The 17,173-nt window shown below is 43.5% G+C and overlaps 1 pseudogene; it reads left to right on the forward strand.

Moving 5' to 3' along the window:
* The first annotated feature begins 7,082 nt into the window (after positions 1-7,082).
* Positions 7,083-7,609, forward strand: LOC147430978 (uncharacterized; annotated as a pseudogene).
* The last annotated feature ends 9,564 nt before the right edge of the window (positions 7,610-17,173 follow it).

Raw genomic sequence — 17,173 nt, forward strand, 5'->3', positions numbered from 1 at the left:
AAAAATGTAAAACTTTGGAAGTATTTTTTGCTAAGCTCAATGGTATAGTGTTCTTTAGGTTTTAGAGGCCTTTAGTATGCTTCAATGTGAGCACATACTTCTTGGTTGGGGACACTATATTGTGTCGTCAAGTTTTGCAAGGTGATTTTTGAGAATTATCATATTAGATGTATGCAGATCTATGTGGTTATTGAAAAAATGTTTGGATGAATCCTCAATTATCCCATTTTTCTAGTTTGACTGTTTAGCTCAATTATGCATCAAAACCATTGATGTCTCATTGGCATCATTGCTTTTGGACTTTGCAGGTCTTGTAGGTATCTTGAGAAGACATCTGACACTCAATATACATGATTGTGTTGTTAAGGGAGACTCATGATCATTGAGTGTGTTTCATATAAATGAAAACATAGAGGCTATGCAGTCACACTTTGGTTTAGAAGTCATATGTCTCTTGGTGCACTAAGAAGGAACCCGCTATATTGCTTTGTCTTTTAGAAAGGGGGAAGTATTTTATTGGCTGTAGTGCCATTGAAGGTAATATTTGGTTGATGTAGGAGCGTGGTTTTTAAAAGCACGCTCCAATGCTCTCTACTAATGGCTAGAGTGATACAACTACTACTCAGATTCTTGTGGTCCTTCAAAGGGCCAAGTAGTTTGTTGTGGAGAAGTTGTTGGATGTGATAGTTGGACTTTGGGAAATGGTAACATAGTTTTTAGAAAATTAAAACGAGATTCAAGGAAGGGTAGAGAGAGAGAGAGAGAGAGAGAGAGAGAGATTTTCTCTCGTCAATTGTTCGCACTTTCCACTACTGATGGTTTAGAGGCATAGGAAATGGTCCCTAAGTGACCATTTTTTGTAGTCAGTACGATCGCATGGCCACTGACAAGGATCCAACAGCCATGGTGAGAGCAATGATTACGGAGGGTGAGTCATTGACGAATCATTTTCGGTTGAGGGTGGAGGAGGCAAAATTGTAAAGTGTGAGCTTTGTCCTAAAGTGTGAGTCAAGCAGAGAAGAGTGGAATTATCCCAGATGTTGTGGTGCAAGGCTGTAGAGCTACTTAAAGCTCATTTCATGAATAAATAAACATAAGTCTATTTTGCATTACATCTCCCTTGTTTATGGTGAGCTTGTGATGGCTTAGCAAATACTCAAGACCGTGTTTATGAGTCCAAGTTAATTGATTTTGGAACCTAACTTTCTTGAGTGATAATCTAGGCAACAGACACTCACTTGTGTGCACGATGTTTATCTTTCATCCACCCTAGCTAGTCAATCCCACTCCCATCGAGTGGTATCAGAGCCATGGGTATGCTAGCTACATTTGCTATTATGCATTTGCATGTCTCTACAATTAACATATTCATTAATCATCATTAGCTAGATCCATTAGGTTTGCTCTTCTATTGCATAATGTATGCCTAATTATTATTCCATTGGCTATCATGAGCATGTTCTTGAGCTAAATACTCTTGGGTCACTACTCATTGGCTAATTGGAAGCTTAATTAGGATTTTAATTCATTAATTTTCCATTAGGAACTTTCATTTGCATTCAAGAGTTGCTCCTTTATTTAGTAAAATTGGAATTTTCAATTGGTGTGTGTGCGTAGCATGTCCCAGGAGCTTCATGATGCATCGTCCCATGCTCCAATTGGGCATCTCATGTGAGAATAATTGCTTAATAAATTTTGAACGTTTTTTTTGTGGCTACTCTCTCAATGTATTCTGCAATAGGGAAGTGTGTTTAGGGGTGTGTGTGTGTGTGTGTGTGTGTGTGTGTGTGTGTGTGTGTGTGTGTGTGTGTGTGTGTGTGTGTGTGTGTGTGTGTGTAGCATTCCATGCATTAAATGCTTATCAACTTATTAGCATTCTTACCTTTTCTTGGATTGAAAAAAAAGACATGGTGGGAACCCCCTATTAATGAGGGTCAACCCCTTTTGAGGGGCCACACACACTAATCCAAATTTGGGCGTACATGAAAAGGAGCCCAAAGCTCTTTTGAAGCATCCTGTTGGGTGTGACCTGCCAAAAATTAGCCACTTTGGGTTGTTCAACTCCGTCCGATGACGGAACGGTCGCTCGTGCTCCTTGCAAGCCACGGCTGGTGCCCTTAGCAATCGTCCAACCACAACCTTCCAGAATTTTGTCGGACGCCCTCCCCGTGCCTGCCCGAGGCCTTGCCCGGTTGCCCAGACTGGTAGCCCGACTTCCCCCGCTACTCGACTTAACCAAAGGCCCCTTCCCACGGCCATTGGCCCTACCCTTTAGTCTACTAAGCTCCAAAGGCCTAGCTTAGAGTGCAGTCCCACACCAGCAGAAGAGCAAATATATATATCTATATATATATATATAGATATAATCATCAAGCCCTTGAAAGAGGCAGTTCTCACAAGGTCCAACCCATCACTCCATTGCTTCAATGGCTCAACCTCATAAGGGCTCTCAAGCTCTCCGTAAGGGGACATCCCACGGGCACTATTGTTGATTCCTCCAAACATCAAAGCTACCAAGGCTTTCTAAAGGGAATAATCAAGCAAGGATTCCCTACCATCTAGTGTTTTATTCCATTTGTGAATAGGAGCTTCACTCCGGTGAAGAGGAGCTTCACAAAAAGGGATTTCTCTCTCTCTCTCTCTCTCTCTCTCTCTCTCTCTCTCTCTCATATTTTACAAATAAAATTTCTATCATCTTCTAAGGGGAATTTGTCATCATGTAAAGAGGTAGACACTTGCTAGGAGAGTCTCCTAAGCTAGGACCCCTCTATTAGCATAATAGGGGAAAAGGGAACTGAGCAAAGTGGCGGTACTATTAAGTGCACTTCCACCTTCTTATGACCACTTAGTCACGATTCTTGAGGAAAAAGAACCGGCTCCACCTTTCCAAGATGTCATCAACTCAATCCAAGCAGAAGAAAGAAAGAAAAAAGATTCATTAACATCATCAGGAGGGGATTTTGTCACGACATCCTCACGGGGAAGAAATTCACCATCAACATCATCAACTGGAAGAAAGCGTTATGAATGTGGAAGAAGGAACACATAGCAAAGACTGCTACACAAACAAACCTTGTAGTAAATATGGTAAGAAGGGACACCCTACTTCTTGATGCTACTCAAATGGAGGCACTAGTAGCAGTGGAGAGAATAGAAATAGTAGACGCAACATCAAAAGCTACGAAACAAAGGATCAGCTCACATGGTAGAGGACAAAGAAGAAGACGAAGGCAATGATAACCTTGTCTTCTATGAGGACATACTTTGAAGATGACGCCTCTCTACTTGTAGGGGGGGACTTTTATTTTCGTGTGCATGGATTTTGTCAACCTGTGTGGATTTTACCATCCTGTGTGGATACCAAGTTATCATCCTGTGTGGATATTACATTTTGAGTATTTTGTCATAGTCCAAACTTTAAGGAGAGGATTGTAAATGTGGAGCTTTGTCCTAAAGTGTGAGTCAAGGAGAGAAGAGTAAAATTATCCCACATGCTCTGGTGCAAGGTTGTAGAGCTACTTAAAGCTCATTTCATAATGAATAAACATAAGTCTATTGTGCATTACATCTCCCTTGTTTATGGTGAGCTTGTGATGGCTTAGAAAATACACAAGACCGTGTTTCTGAGTCCAAGTTAATTGATCTTGGAACCTATTTTGCCAGAGTGATAATCCCGGCGGATTCACTCTATATACAAAATAAGACACCACTTGCAAGCGGACAACTTTGATAAAACCCCTATATATGACTCATATTAGGGAATATGACCCCCTTTTCTACGCTTTTACGACAATCAATGTAGAAAACTATCATACCCCTATCTTACATATAAAATTTAGATCTCACATGATCTAACTGAGTAACACTAGGAAAAGAGCATGCAACATAGTGATTGGACACGTACTAAGGGACCGTTTCTATTGATAACTAGATGTACCCTCAATGTGTCTTAATTTGACTTCCAAACTATGAGTCCAAGTTAATTGATCTTGGAACCTATTTCGCATGAGTGATAATCGGGTGATAATCTAGCCAACACACACTGATCACTTTTGTGCACAATGTTTATCTTTCATCCACCCTAGCTAGTCGATCTCATTCCGATCACAAATTAGGGCGTGTGTGTATTGTGCCATTAGACTGTAGCAAACGTGACTTACATAATAGACAGTGGAGGATCAAATGCATGCGCATTTGCCCAATGCAGAGGTGAGCTAAAATTCAAGCAATTGACATGTGAGGAAGTGATTGCACTACATCTTAGAGATTATGGCTACTAACTTGGCAAGAGACAAAGGCTAAATCGTGGGCTAGCAAGCATATTGTAGTAGTTGTGTGTTGAGTCGGAGAGAAATCAAAGGTGTGCATGGGTTAACATCTTACATGTTGTTTTCCCTCCATCCATCGATTGCAGATCCCAACTTTGGCAGGGCGGCTGAGATTTGGAACCCCGTGACTACTGACTGTGACGGATACGATATTCGTATGATTGGGTGAGGCTATAAGGGTTCCCCCGTAGGCCCCCGAAGGGTGCATTTAGAGGGCTATCTTCATCATTAGATGCAGCCCCATAGTCGTTCTAGTCTTTTCTATCTGCTATCATTGCAAGACTTTCTTGTAGTGACGCGAGCAAAGCGAACCCCGAACCCCGACGGCCTCTAAAACACCGGGGACCGAATGGCGCGCCTCGAGCCTTTCATGGTAAAGCAAACAGGAAGCACCACCTAGCTTCAGCGGCTAGGACGCAAACAACACACCACCATAACAAAGTTTTCATCCAAGAGAGATGGATGCTTGGGAGTACTGATGAAGAGGAAAGGGGATGAGATCAAGTGAGAGAGAGAGAGAGAGAGAGAGAGAGAGAGAGAGAGTGGGAGGGGGTATAGCGGCTTAGTACTTAGGCACCACAAAAGGATGGCGAATCCGCACACCCTTCACACATACACAAGCTCACTCCAAACACAAAACTAGGTGGCGATTCCGCACACCTCACATAGGCAAAACATTGCAAGAAAACATACTCACAAGACCTCAAGCTTTATTTAGAGAATAAGGAGATGAAATGGGGAGCATAGGGTAGGGGAATGAGAAGGGAGAGAGTGGTAGAGCACATGGCGAATAGGTGGGAGTTGATGGCGAAGACTCGCACGAGGGTTATGACCATCATCCTCCATTTAGTTGCCCTTCATCTTCCATAGCCCAAGGGTGTAGAGGTCATGCTCAAGACGAGCATGGTGATTGCGGTGATGGTGATGGTATGGGTGTGTGTGTGTGTGTGCACTAGGCACACACAGTGCATAGTGTACTCTTTGGTGATGTTGTGTGTATTTTCGTGTGATGGTGACCCCTCTTTATATAGGGGAGGAGGGGGGGGGAATTCTAGAATTTAGAAATGAAGAAATCATTATCTACATAGGCCATGTGACTGTGGGCCCAACTTGTCTGGCTGTGTGTATATGTGCCAGAAGAGCAGTCTCATGAGAGAGAGACTAAGAGAGAGAGATGGGTTGATGAAAAAAAGTGAGAGGTGACATGGAGAATAAAGTAATTACAAGAGGGGAGAGAGGGGAGTGTGCTCAGAGGTGAATCTGTGTGCAGATGTGTGTGAACACAAGAAAAATTAGGTAACCACCGGGTGGGGATGGGTCTGTGGGTACCTTTTTCAATGAAACTGAGTGTGTGTGAGTGTGGGGGAGGTTATTTAGCTACAAGACAAGAGACATGGTTCCTTTAGAGAGAGAGGGGGGTATTTGGGTCATGGGATATAATATGAGAGAGAAAGGGGGGGTGGGGTATACTATTTTTGGAAGATAGGGTAAGTTGCATGTGAGTTAAGGGTGCATTATTGGTGAGTTAGAATGCATTATTGGTGAGAGGTGGGGTAGCTTGAGGGGAGAGAGAAAGGAGAAAGGACAAGGGGAAGAGAGAGGGGTTGACCTTTTGAGTGGAGGAGAGGAAAAGGGACACATAGCGGGACAACAGTGAAGAAAAAGGAGGCAAGGTGGAGATGGGTTGCCCCGCAGGCATGAGGTGGCCTATTTTACCTTTCTCATATATTTACATAATCATAATTTATTTTTTTTCTTACTTTTTTCCAATGCCTTTTATCACTCCCTCCCTAAGAGAGGGTTTTCATGGGGTGGGGACGAGAGAAGAGGGGTATGGGAGCTTGGCTTGTGAAAAGCCCCCATCAGTAGTTTTGCTAGGGGTGCTTTAAGTACCCTCTAGATTTGAGAAGTGACGTTTAACAGGTTGTAGCAGGTAGCATAATATGCTAGTGTTGCTTAGCGCCCACCAATGCAAGTAATCTCTAGCATTGGTCATAGTTAATGGTGTTCTCCTCGAAAAATCCAAGGGCCGTCCATGATATAAAAGAAAGCTTGAAATGTGAAGGGATTAAGGGGAGCCCTCCAATGGATCAGAATTTGAGAAGACATTTGAAGCACACGTAAAAGGCACATCAAAGGTTCTATCGTATAGGCATCTCGTTAAGACCCCATTTTGATCTCACGGCGGCTAAAAATGACCAGTTCCATTGTGCTAATCTTCAAATTGACCCTAATTTGTTTTTAGGGAAAATTACCAAAACACCCCTCTAATTTGTGGAAATTCCCAAAATACCCCTCAAATTTCAAAAATTCTCAAAATACCCCCAATATTTTGTCATAAACTCTCAAAATTCCCTTCAAATTTTTCAAAATTCCCAAAATACCCTTGGTTGTGAAATTAAATTTCTCCAAAGATTAAAAAATTTGTAGCTTTTCATAAGAAGACTAATTGTTTATCAATATAAGATGCTAAATCCAAAATTTGAGTTGATTATGTATGCTTTGGAGATGAATTGCTTCATTATTTTTAGACATACTTACCTTTTTTTGCGAGGTAATTTCTTTGCGAGGAAATTTGAGGGATATTCTGGGAATTTCCACAAATTAGATGGGTATTTTGGTAATTTTCCCTTGTTTTTAATCACCGGTGGAATGTTCCAGCCAGGGAAAGATTGCCGCGTGTTTTTTGCTTTTCAGAGGCCCGGCGCTTAGAGCGCGTGATTTTTCAAGAGGCTATATATTAAACGTGAAGAAATGGGCTGCAGATGCAAAGACAACCCGTCAAGAAAATTAGTGCAAGCCGTTGCCGTGACATTCAGGTCTTTGGAGATTATGTCGTCAGCGCCCGAGAAATCCAATATATTGGATATGGTAAGACTAGAGCGCACTGTGTTGATCCTCAAGAAGTCCATGTTGCATGCCGAGCTGGCGCACCCTCTAGCTGTTTTGGAGGCCCTCCAAGACATGGCTGTTGCGGTTGCCACTCAGCTTTGCCCTCCGCTGCAGCACCGCTAGAAAAGCCAGGAGCTGCTCACCCTCTTGCAGTCCACAGAAATCGGTAAGGTCGTCAATGGCCTACGCGAATACCCTGACTCGTGCTGCGCGGTGGCCCTGGCCAAGCATGTCTTCCACACCTGGAAACAAGCCATCATCGCCATGACAGAGGGGAAGGCTGCCCTTCCGCTTCCGCCCGTCGCAGTCACTAATGATACTTGCGAGGAATATTCTGCATCAGAACCAACTGCACGCCCTCCATTGCCCTATGTATATGTCGTTGTTGACGACCCTACGGGCGGCTGACGAAGTGCTCATTACACCTCCACCATCACGTCCATCGATGTCCCATAAGCGCCCGATTAGTGCTTTGGGTGTAAGTAAAATTATTCAGCATCGAAAAAAGCTGCACGCAGAGCAGGTGCGCCGTCCGTGATCATCTGCAAGGGGCATGACTTGCCACCCTTAATCAACATTAGCTTGCACCCTATGGATCTTAGTAAAGTGTAAACATTTCAGCATATGATTTGAGCTATGTCAATGCTTCCTACTACTCCTCTAATTTTTTCATTTGATGGAAATGTTGCTCCCGTTTTGGTGTGTGTGTGTGTGTGTGTGTGTGTGTGTGTGTGTGTGAGAGAGAGAGAGAGAGAGAGAGAGAGTGTGAGAGAGAGGGCTATTCGAATGGATGTTTTGTTCACATTAACGTAAGATTGTATAAATTGTAATTAGTTCCTGGAGGAAAAATGATAGCTGCCACGCTAATTAATTCGTGGAGGAGAAATGATAGCTTCGATCAAAGTCTGCGCTATTTGGCCACTAGTTAGGGCTTGTCAAAAACATTTCTCCTAACCGAAGGAAATAATTTTATCAAAAGGGAAGGAGCTTTTGATCAACGACAAATTATAGGATTTAGTGGATGTGACAGATTTGCATTTACATAAGAGATGGACTCATGAGCTAAAAGGAAAGAAACTAGATTGAGTAGCATCGTTCACTCAAAACAATACATGACATGCAAGTTTTGTTCCGTAATACACAAGATATCATCCAAAAATCTTGACCTAAGTTCTTGTGATTTAAAAGCATGAGCTAAGCCTTAGCTTGTTCAACTTTGATTATTAATCTGACAATTGTTGCCTAATTAATCAATTTAACAAAATATTCAAGACTCGTAAATATTTAACATCGACACAGTGTGGAGGACCAAATTTCATGAGGCTGACCCCCCTAGAAATATTGACTTTCAATTATGAATTACAAATGTACACAAAATAAACCACGAATCTTTAGAGCTCTTGAGTAGTTACAATACTCTGTGAAAACTATGAACTTTGCAAACGGGAAATTATAAACTAAGAACTTAATGTAGAAATAATGTAGAGGGAGGGGCTAAGGAAGAACACACCAACCCTCAAGCAGAGTATACCACTCCCACCATTGCATTGGTAGAGCCTACAAATCAGCAACAATCAATGATGCCTGACCCACAAGTAGAGAAGAACATGTAGAAGCAAATTCCTTAGCTATGGACCACTCTACACTTGAGACACAAGTGTCTCAGACCGCAGAAGAACAAGGGAGTGGTGGTGACAAAAAATTCGAGGATATCAACACGGAAGTGGACTCCAAGTGGACAACCTCCACAACCGCCAAACCTAGTATGCACCTTTGCTAGACATTGACATGATTTTTCCTTAATAACCAATGTAAAATTAAAGAATATGTAAGTCATCCTATTGTCTAACTACTTAATTGTTTTACAAATTGTTTGCAAAGACTAATTATTTTTCCTTGACATCAACGAATTGTTGCTTTTTTTAGAGCCATATAATTCAAATGCAGCTTCTCTCAACCTGCACAACTTCCATGTAGCCAGACATAGCGTCATTTTATGGTCGAGCACCAAGAAATTTTTGCAATTCCTTTTTCGAAGGTTTTGTATCGCGATATGGTCTTATATGCAGCTAAGAAACCTCAACCCCCTCGTAGCCATAGTTTGTAACATGGCTAAAATCAAGCACTGGCAATGTAATTTTGTGTATTTCCAAGCACAATGTGTTGTCATCGTGTTGGAATTACGGTTGGAGGGAAATGCACACAGCTTGGAGAAGACGTAGGAAGCTCAAGGCACACAATAGAGAGTATATTACTTACTGTGCAATGGAAAGATTGATAGCCCTAGAGTGATGGACGTATATATAGTGCACAGGGGGGGAAGGGGGGGGGGGGGGGGGGGAATCTTCTAAAGAGGGAAAAAATTCCTCGGCAGTCCTAGTGTGTTCACACACATCACTACCACATGTATTTGGTAACAAGCCCCCCCTACGAGTGATGCGGTGAACGAGGGCTAGCACGAATAGTAAAGAGAAGTGCCATGGCCTGAGGACATGATCACTCCACAAAGGGGAGCAAGCCCAAAGATTTGCAGAAAGCTTTGAACTTCTCACGAGACAATGCCTTTGTGAAAAGATCTGCAAGTTTGTCATGCGTTGGCACATAAGCCAAGTTGATTTATCCTCTTGAGAGCCTCTCCCTCCCTCTCTGTCTCTCTCTCTCTCTCTCTCTCTCTCTCTCTCTCTCTCTCTATTTCTCTCCCACCCTTTATCTCTCCCTCTAGCTCTCGTTTTGATGTATGTGCGCACGTGTGTGTGTGTGTGTGTGTGTGTGTGTGTGTCATAAAATCTAATATCTAACCAACCCAAATGATTTTCTCATATTAAATTGATCACTTAATGTGGGAGAATAAACGGGAACAAGTGTTAAGTTATAGATATTGACGGGAGCAAAGCGAACTCCGAACCCCGATGGCCTCTAAAACACCGGGGACCGAATGGCGCGCCTCGGGCCTGTCATGGTAAAGCAAATAGGGGCACCACCTAACTTCAACGGCTAGGACGCAAACAACACACCACCATAACAAAGTTTTAATCCAAGAGAGATGGATGCTTGGGAGTAATGATGAAGAGGGAAAGGGAATGAGATCAAGTGAGAGAGAGAGAGAGAGAGAGAGAGAGAGTGAGGGAGGGGGTATAGCGGCTTAGTACTTAGGCACCACAAAAGGATGGCGAATCCGCACACCCTTCACACATACACAAGCTCACTCCAAACACAAGATTAGGTGGCGATTCCGCATACTCACAAAACGTCAAGCTTTATTTAGAGAATAAGGCGATGAAATGGGGAGCATAGGGTAGGGGAATGAGAAGGGAGAGAGTGATAGAGCACATGGCGGATAGGTGGGAGTTGATGGTGAAGACTCGCACGAGGGTTATGGCCATCATTCTTCATTTAGTTGCCATTCATCTTCCATAGCCAAGGGTGTAGAGGTCATTCTCAAGACAAGCATAGTGATTGCGGTGATGGCGATGATGTGGGTGTGTGTGTGTGTGCACTAGGCACACACAGTGCATAGTTTGTTCTTTGGTGATGTTGTGTGTGTTTAGTGTGATGGTGACCCCTCTTTATATAGGGGAGGAGGGGGGAGAAATTATAGAATTTAGAAATGAAGAAATCATTATCTATATAGGCCATGTGACTGGTGGGACCCACTTGTCTGGCTGTGTGTATATGTGCCAAAACAGAAGTCTCATGAGAGAGAGACTAAGAGAGAGAGAGATGGGTTGATGAAAAAAAGTGAGAGGTGACATGGAGACTAAAGTAATTACAAGAGGGGAGTGTGTTCAGAGGTGAATCTGTGTGCAGATGTGTGTGAACACAAGAAAAATCAGGTAACCACCGAGTGGGGATGGGTCTGTGGGCACCTTTTTCAGTGAAACTGAGTGTGTGTGAGTGTGGGGGAGGTTATTTAGCTACAAGACAAGAGACATGGCGCCCTTTAGAGAGAGGGGGGGGGGTATTTGGGTCATGGGATATGATAGGAGAGAGAAAGAGGGGGTGGGGTATACTATTTTGGAAGATAGGGTAAGTTGCATGTGAGTTAGGGTGCATTATTGGTGAGTTAAAATGCATTATTGGTGAGAGGTGGGGTAGCTTGAGGGGAGAGAGAAAGGAGAAAGGACAAGGGGAAGAGAGAGGGGAGTTGACCTTTTGAGTGGAGGAGAGGAAAAGGGACACCCGACGGGGCAACAGTGAAGAAAAAGGAGGCAAGGTGGGGATGAGCTACCCCGCAGGCATGAGGTGGCCTATTTTACCTTTCTTATATATTTACATAATCATACTTTATTTTTTCTTACTTTTTCCAATGCCTTTTATCACTCCCTCCCTAAGAGAGGGTTTTCATGGGGTGGGGATGAGAGAAGAGGGGTATGGGAGCTTGGCTTGTGAAAAGCCCCCATCATTAGCCCTCCCCTTTTGGCTAGAGGTATTCATGTCTCTAGCTCATCTGTTTGATCATTATCGTCGGAGGTGACGGCTGATGGTGTGTCCTCATCTAGAATGTCAATTGGTGGAGCCTGGTCAAATCGAAGAAAATAAGGATTAAGTCGCCAACCATTTACCCTGGTTTTATGAAGTTTTTCATCACCCTCAATAAGCTGGTAGCTTCCATTGGCATACTTTTTCCTGACGATAAAAGGACCTTCCCATCGCAGTAGGAGTTTCTTATCCTTGCGCGTGTCGAAGCGATTGTCGTAGCGGAGCACCAACATTCCTTTCTTCAATTCTTTTTTCCGGAGATGCTCGTTAAAGCTAAGTCGTCTATGCTCTGCTTGTGCTGCATAATAATTTATTGCTTCTTCTCTGTCCAGCTGCAGTCTTTCCAAGTTGATGATGTGATCTCTCAAATGCATGTTGGGCTGTTGAAGCTGGCTTGCCATTACTTTGAGACTTTGTAGTTGCACTTGAATGGGCAAGATTGCTTCCTTACCAAATACTAGATGATACGGTGCGAATCCCAAGGATGTACGAAATGAAGTTCTGTAGGCCCATAAAGCTGGTAGTAGATACTTATCCCAGTCTCCAGGATGATTGTTTACCTGCTTGGTAATAATTTTAGAAACCATTCCATTTACCTTTTCAACTAGGCCATTACATTGAGGGTAATATGGTGAAGAGTGCCTCCTTGTAATGCCCAGTTTCTTCATTAATTCTCCTACCAAGTCTGGTCTGAAACCTGGTCCTCTATCAGAGATGATCTCTAAAGGTGTGCCAAACCTACAGCATATGTGCTCGTAGATAAATTTAGCTACCTCTACCGTTGTGATTCTAGTGGTGTTTGTAGCCTCTGCCCATCTAGTCATGTAGTCGACCCCCATGATAATGTAGAATTTTCCTGAGTTGGCCCTAGGTAATGGCCCAATGGCATCGATACCCCATTTTTCAAATGGGCCATATGAGAGAATAGGTGTCTGTGGTTCAGGCATAAGTGACCTAGTGCCGGCCTTTTGACACAATGGTGTACATCACGGTTGAGGCTAGGCCATATGAAGCCTGCCTGCAAGATTTTCCTACTTGTTATGTCTAGGGCAAAGTGACCACCACAAACCCCGTCGTGACAACTAGCAATTACTCCCGTGATTTTGTGAGAGAGAGGGACCTTCCTGAGTATTTGGTCCTTACCCTTACAGTACAAACCATCATTGATGAGTCGATACCTTGTGGCCTTCCGCGTCAGCCATTGCTTATGTCCCTTTGTTAAATCTGATGGGCATTCCCCTGTTTCCAAAAAATGCATGATGTCAGGCAAGGCATCGCTGCCTTGAAATAGAGGGAGCTTTAGTTTTATTGCTCCAACCACCACTTCCTGTAGTCTTTCACTTGCTAGGGCATCTGCTTCTTGGTTTTGAGCCCTTGGGATATGGTGTATTTGAACTTCTTCAAAATTACCCAACAAGGTTTTTACACCACTTAAGTGAGTCCTTAAACTAAGATTCTTGCATGTCCATGCTCCATTTACTTGCCTTACCAGAAGTAGAGCATCCCCAAATACATTAAGGCGTTGTAAACCTTGCGAGACGCACCATTGTAGACCCTTGGTTAGTGCTGCATACTCAGCTTCATTGTTAGAACTTGAATCTAACAATTGGCCCAACAAAAATACCTTTGTCCCTTTGTCATCAAAGACCACTATGCCTGCAGCTGCTTTGTCGGACGCTCGCTTGTAAGCTCCATCAAAGTAGAGAGAGTATGCTCCTTCTACCATCGGTGGTACTGGAGGTAATCAGACTTCTCCTTCCTTAGATTGCTTCTCCTTCCTTTCAAAGACTTGGTAGGTCATGAGTCCCCCCAAACTTGCCCTTGTCGTGATTTCTACCTGTACCGTGTAGTCAAACTCTTGCAGACGAACTAGCCATTTAGTAATTCTAGCAGACACATCCATGTGTTGTACAACATAGGGAAATATTTCATCCGTGGTTAGAATCACAAATTGCTTAGGCAGCAAATATGACCTAAACTTTGTAGTTGCAAATCTAAGAGCTAGGACTAAGTGTTCCACATGGGTGAAACCTTTCTCTCCTGCTGTCATCATTCGACTAGAGAAGTAGATTGGCCTCATGAAAGATGTCGTCGTATCCTTTTGGAGTAGCACAGCCCCCAATGAGTCATCACCAACACTTGAGGTGACATAGAATTTTTCATCCCACTTAGGTGGTGAGATAGTTGGCAGAGTGGCTAAGATCTCCTTTACCTTGTTGTAGTGATGTTCGCTTTCCTCGTCCCAAGTGAAAGTTGATCTTTGAGTGAGTTTTTGCAGTGGTAGAACAAGTTGTGATAGTAGATGTATGAATCTACTTAAGTACCTCACCTTCTGTAGAAAAGAGACCAGTTGATGTGCGGTCGTTGGTGAAGGTAGGGCTATGAGTGTGGACACCTTACTTGGGTCGGCGTTGATACCTCTTGCTAAAATTTCATGGCCTAGTAGAATGACTTTACTCTCCCCAATGTGACATTTATCCACATTTAATTTCCCACCTAGGCTCTGCAACCTAGCCAAACCTTCAGTTACCTTTTCTAAATGTGAAATACGGGTTCTATATATACAAAAATCATCAATGAACACTCTTATGGATGTTCCAAAGAACGGTTGAAAAACATATGTGACATATCTTTGGAATGTGGCAGGTGCATTTGTGAGACCAAATGGCATAACCCTGTATGCAAAACAACCCCATGGCGTGATAAAAGTGGTTTTTAGCTGATCTTCCAAGGCTATGCGTATTTGAAAGTATCCAGAATAACCATCACATACGGTATAGCATTCAAAACCCGCTACTTCATTCAGAATTTCATCCAAGAAAGGGAGAGGAAAGTGGTCTCTCTTTGTAGTTGCATTTAGTGGTTTGTAGTCAACACAGACCCTCCACTTACCATTCTTTTTAGGCGTCACCACTATGGGTGACACCCATTCTGAGTTTTCTACAGGATAGATGAATCCCGCCTCCAGCAGTTTCCTTACCTCGGCCAAGAGTGCCTTTTCTTGTATGACCCCCAGTCGTCGTAGCTTTTGCACAACTAGTTTTACCCCTTCCTTCAGCTTAATATGATGTTCCACCACTGTAATGCCTGTGATTCTTTCATAGTTGTCAATGAACAGGTTAGGAAATCCATCAACATTTGCAAAAAACTATCTTTCTCCTCAAGTGTTAATTCCGTAGACAACATACCCTTCAACCTACTTCCTCCTAGGCCAGGTGATTTTCTCTCCTCTTCATTGGGTTTCCCTTTTGGTGATGGATCACCAGTTGTGCTTACCCTTTGTGGATCCTTCATAATGATACCCATCACATCAATGGAACTGTCACTTTCGTCGGTGGATGTGGTCTCCTCCTCAGAACTGGAAGATTCGCTAGTGGTTTCATCTACCGATGTTTCCAGATTCATTTGCTTCTGCTTGCCAATCCTCATGTCATAGTAGATTGTCTCCCCTTTCTTACCGGTCATGCGTAGCAGGTCAGTACCCCAGTCCTGTTTTGCCTCCATGGCCATCAACCATGGCCTTCCCAAAATTAGTGGATAGCCCTCCCCCTTAGTAGGCATTACAAAAACATCTACCTCTACCTCAGTGTTGAAAGCTTTGATTTTCACGGCACTTACCACACCCACACACTTTACTTTTGCATTGTTTTCCATCTTTGCCTTGCATGGAGAAGGCCTGTCAACCTCGAGCCCTAATCGAAGCATCATAGCTTCGCTCATTACATAGATTTTTGCACCTCCATCAATGTAGGTGTTTCCAAACCTCTTTCCTTTTATGTTTACGTCGACAATTGGAAGGATGTCATCCATGTTGCATCCCGAAATTGCTCCGGCTACCTTTGTTTTGGAGCGTTACTATTTTAGACCATTGTCGCCTTACTTTAGGTACAAGATGTAGCAATTGTGGCCATGTAATCTTCAGTCCTTGCTCTGCCACATCCAATGTTAGATCATAGGGCTTAGAACTTTCCCCTAGCTGGAAGTCGGTGATGCCCAATTTCCGTCGTGGCCTGGATGGCCTCTTGCTAGTTTCTCCTCTCATGCTTCTCTCATCATCTGATTGTGTAGCTTTCTCCCTCCTAGCTCTTTTCACAGTCATAGCTTCAAGTGGTTCTAAAAAGGTTACCTTCTCCTTACCCTTTTCCCTCTCCTTTGCTCTGGGTGGATCCACTACTACGGCTTTTCCTTTCTCTTCTAGCCTTATGATGTTTACAGGGCGATCAGGTGGTGGGGCTGGTGGAAGAGGTGGAATGGATGCTTGTAGTGGTGTCTGGGGTGGACGTAGAATTTGTGTTGGTGGGGGTGGTGCTTGGGGTGGGGGTGGGGGTGTTCTTTCTCTAGGGGGTGACAATTGGTTCCTCCTACCTCCTCTATTATAGTTTTGTCGTGGTTTGGGACAGTAGTACATACCGTGACCGTTTTCTCCGCAGTTGTAGCAATGATACTCCCTGTTTTGTCGTCGTGCTCTTCCAGGGTCTTGATCTCTTTCTTGACTCCTCCCTTGCTGTATTAAGTGGACAAACAAATTCTGTAGTTGGTCAGTAATATGGGCCAACATATCTTGTTGGTCATCTCTTATCCCAAGAGCCGGTGGTGGTGGTATGGTGGTTGTCGTAGTTGCTGGTCGACGCGATGTTCCTGCTTCTGTTGACTCGGTTTCTTTGGCTTTCATTCGCAGCTTCTTGTCCTTAAGGCGAGCAATCTCAACGGCTAACTCGTACGTAGCCGGGAATCTACCTTTCACCTTCTCCTTGAGAAGCGTCCATAAGCCATGCGTGAACCGATCTTTTTTTAGGAAATCGGGTGCGGCTTCCCCCCTTGCCAGTGACTCAACCCACCGTTCCCACAAATCCACAAATTTGGACTCATAGGTGGCATATTCTAAAAGACCCTCCTGCTTCAAGTCTTTCAACTTGTCCCACAACTTTTCTGAAGTGGTACCTCCCCCAAAGCGCCTCTTAAAAGCGGTTTTTAAGGGTTCCCAGTCATCCTTGGTTGCTTGTGGAAGTGCATTGTACCATGATCTAGCTTCTAGCTTCATGAGATGCTTAAAGATTCTAACCCGGGCTTCATCCGTATCTTTGTTGCTCACTACACATGCTACTTCAAAATCATCTAGGAAGTCTGTTACCAAATCCTCCCCCTTCTTTCCTTTAAATGTTGGAAATGCTACACTTGCCATGATTACTGAGAGAGAGCTAGAAAGACACACTTCTTAACTTGCAAAAGTTTTTTTCTTCTTTACAAGGAGGCATGTATACCCTCTTATACTAGGACATAGATTAAAACTTCAAACGATACATTGCCTTGTACCAAAGGTAAGACAAATGGCTGGTCTGATGCCAGAACCTCAAAAAACCGCTCCCCACCCGCATGGTGTCAATGACGTGCTGGTAGTGAGCCTTCAAGTCCAGTATTACCTTGATTTAGCGTACACGTGTTGGTATGTGTAATCTGTCTTGAGGTAGGTTGCA

This window comes from Adiantum capillus-veneris, chromosome 21 (genome assembly GCF_014529385.1).
Source record: "Adiantum capillus-veneris isolate H3 chromosome 21, ASM1452938v2, whole genome shotgun sequence".
Lineage (NCBI taxonomy): Eukaryota > Viridiplantae > Streptophyta > Polypodiopsida > Polypodiales > Pteridaceae > Adiantum > Adiantum capillus-veneris.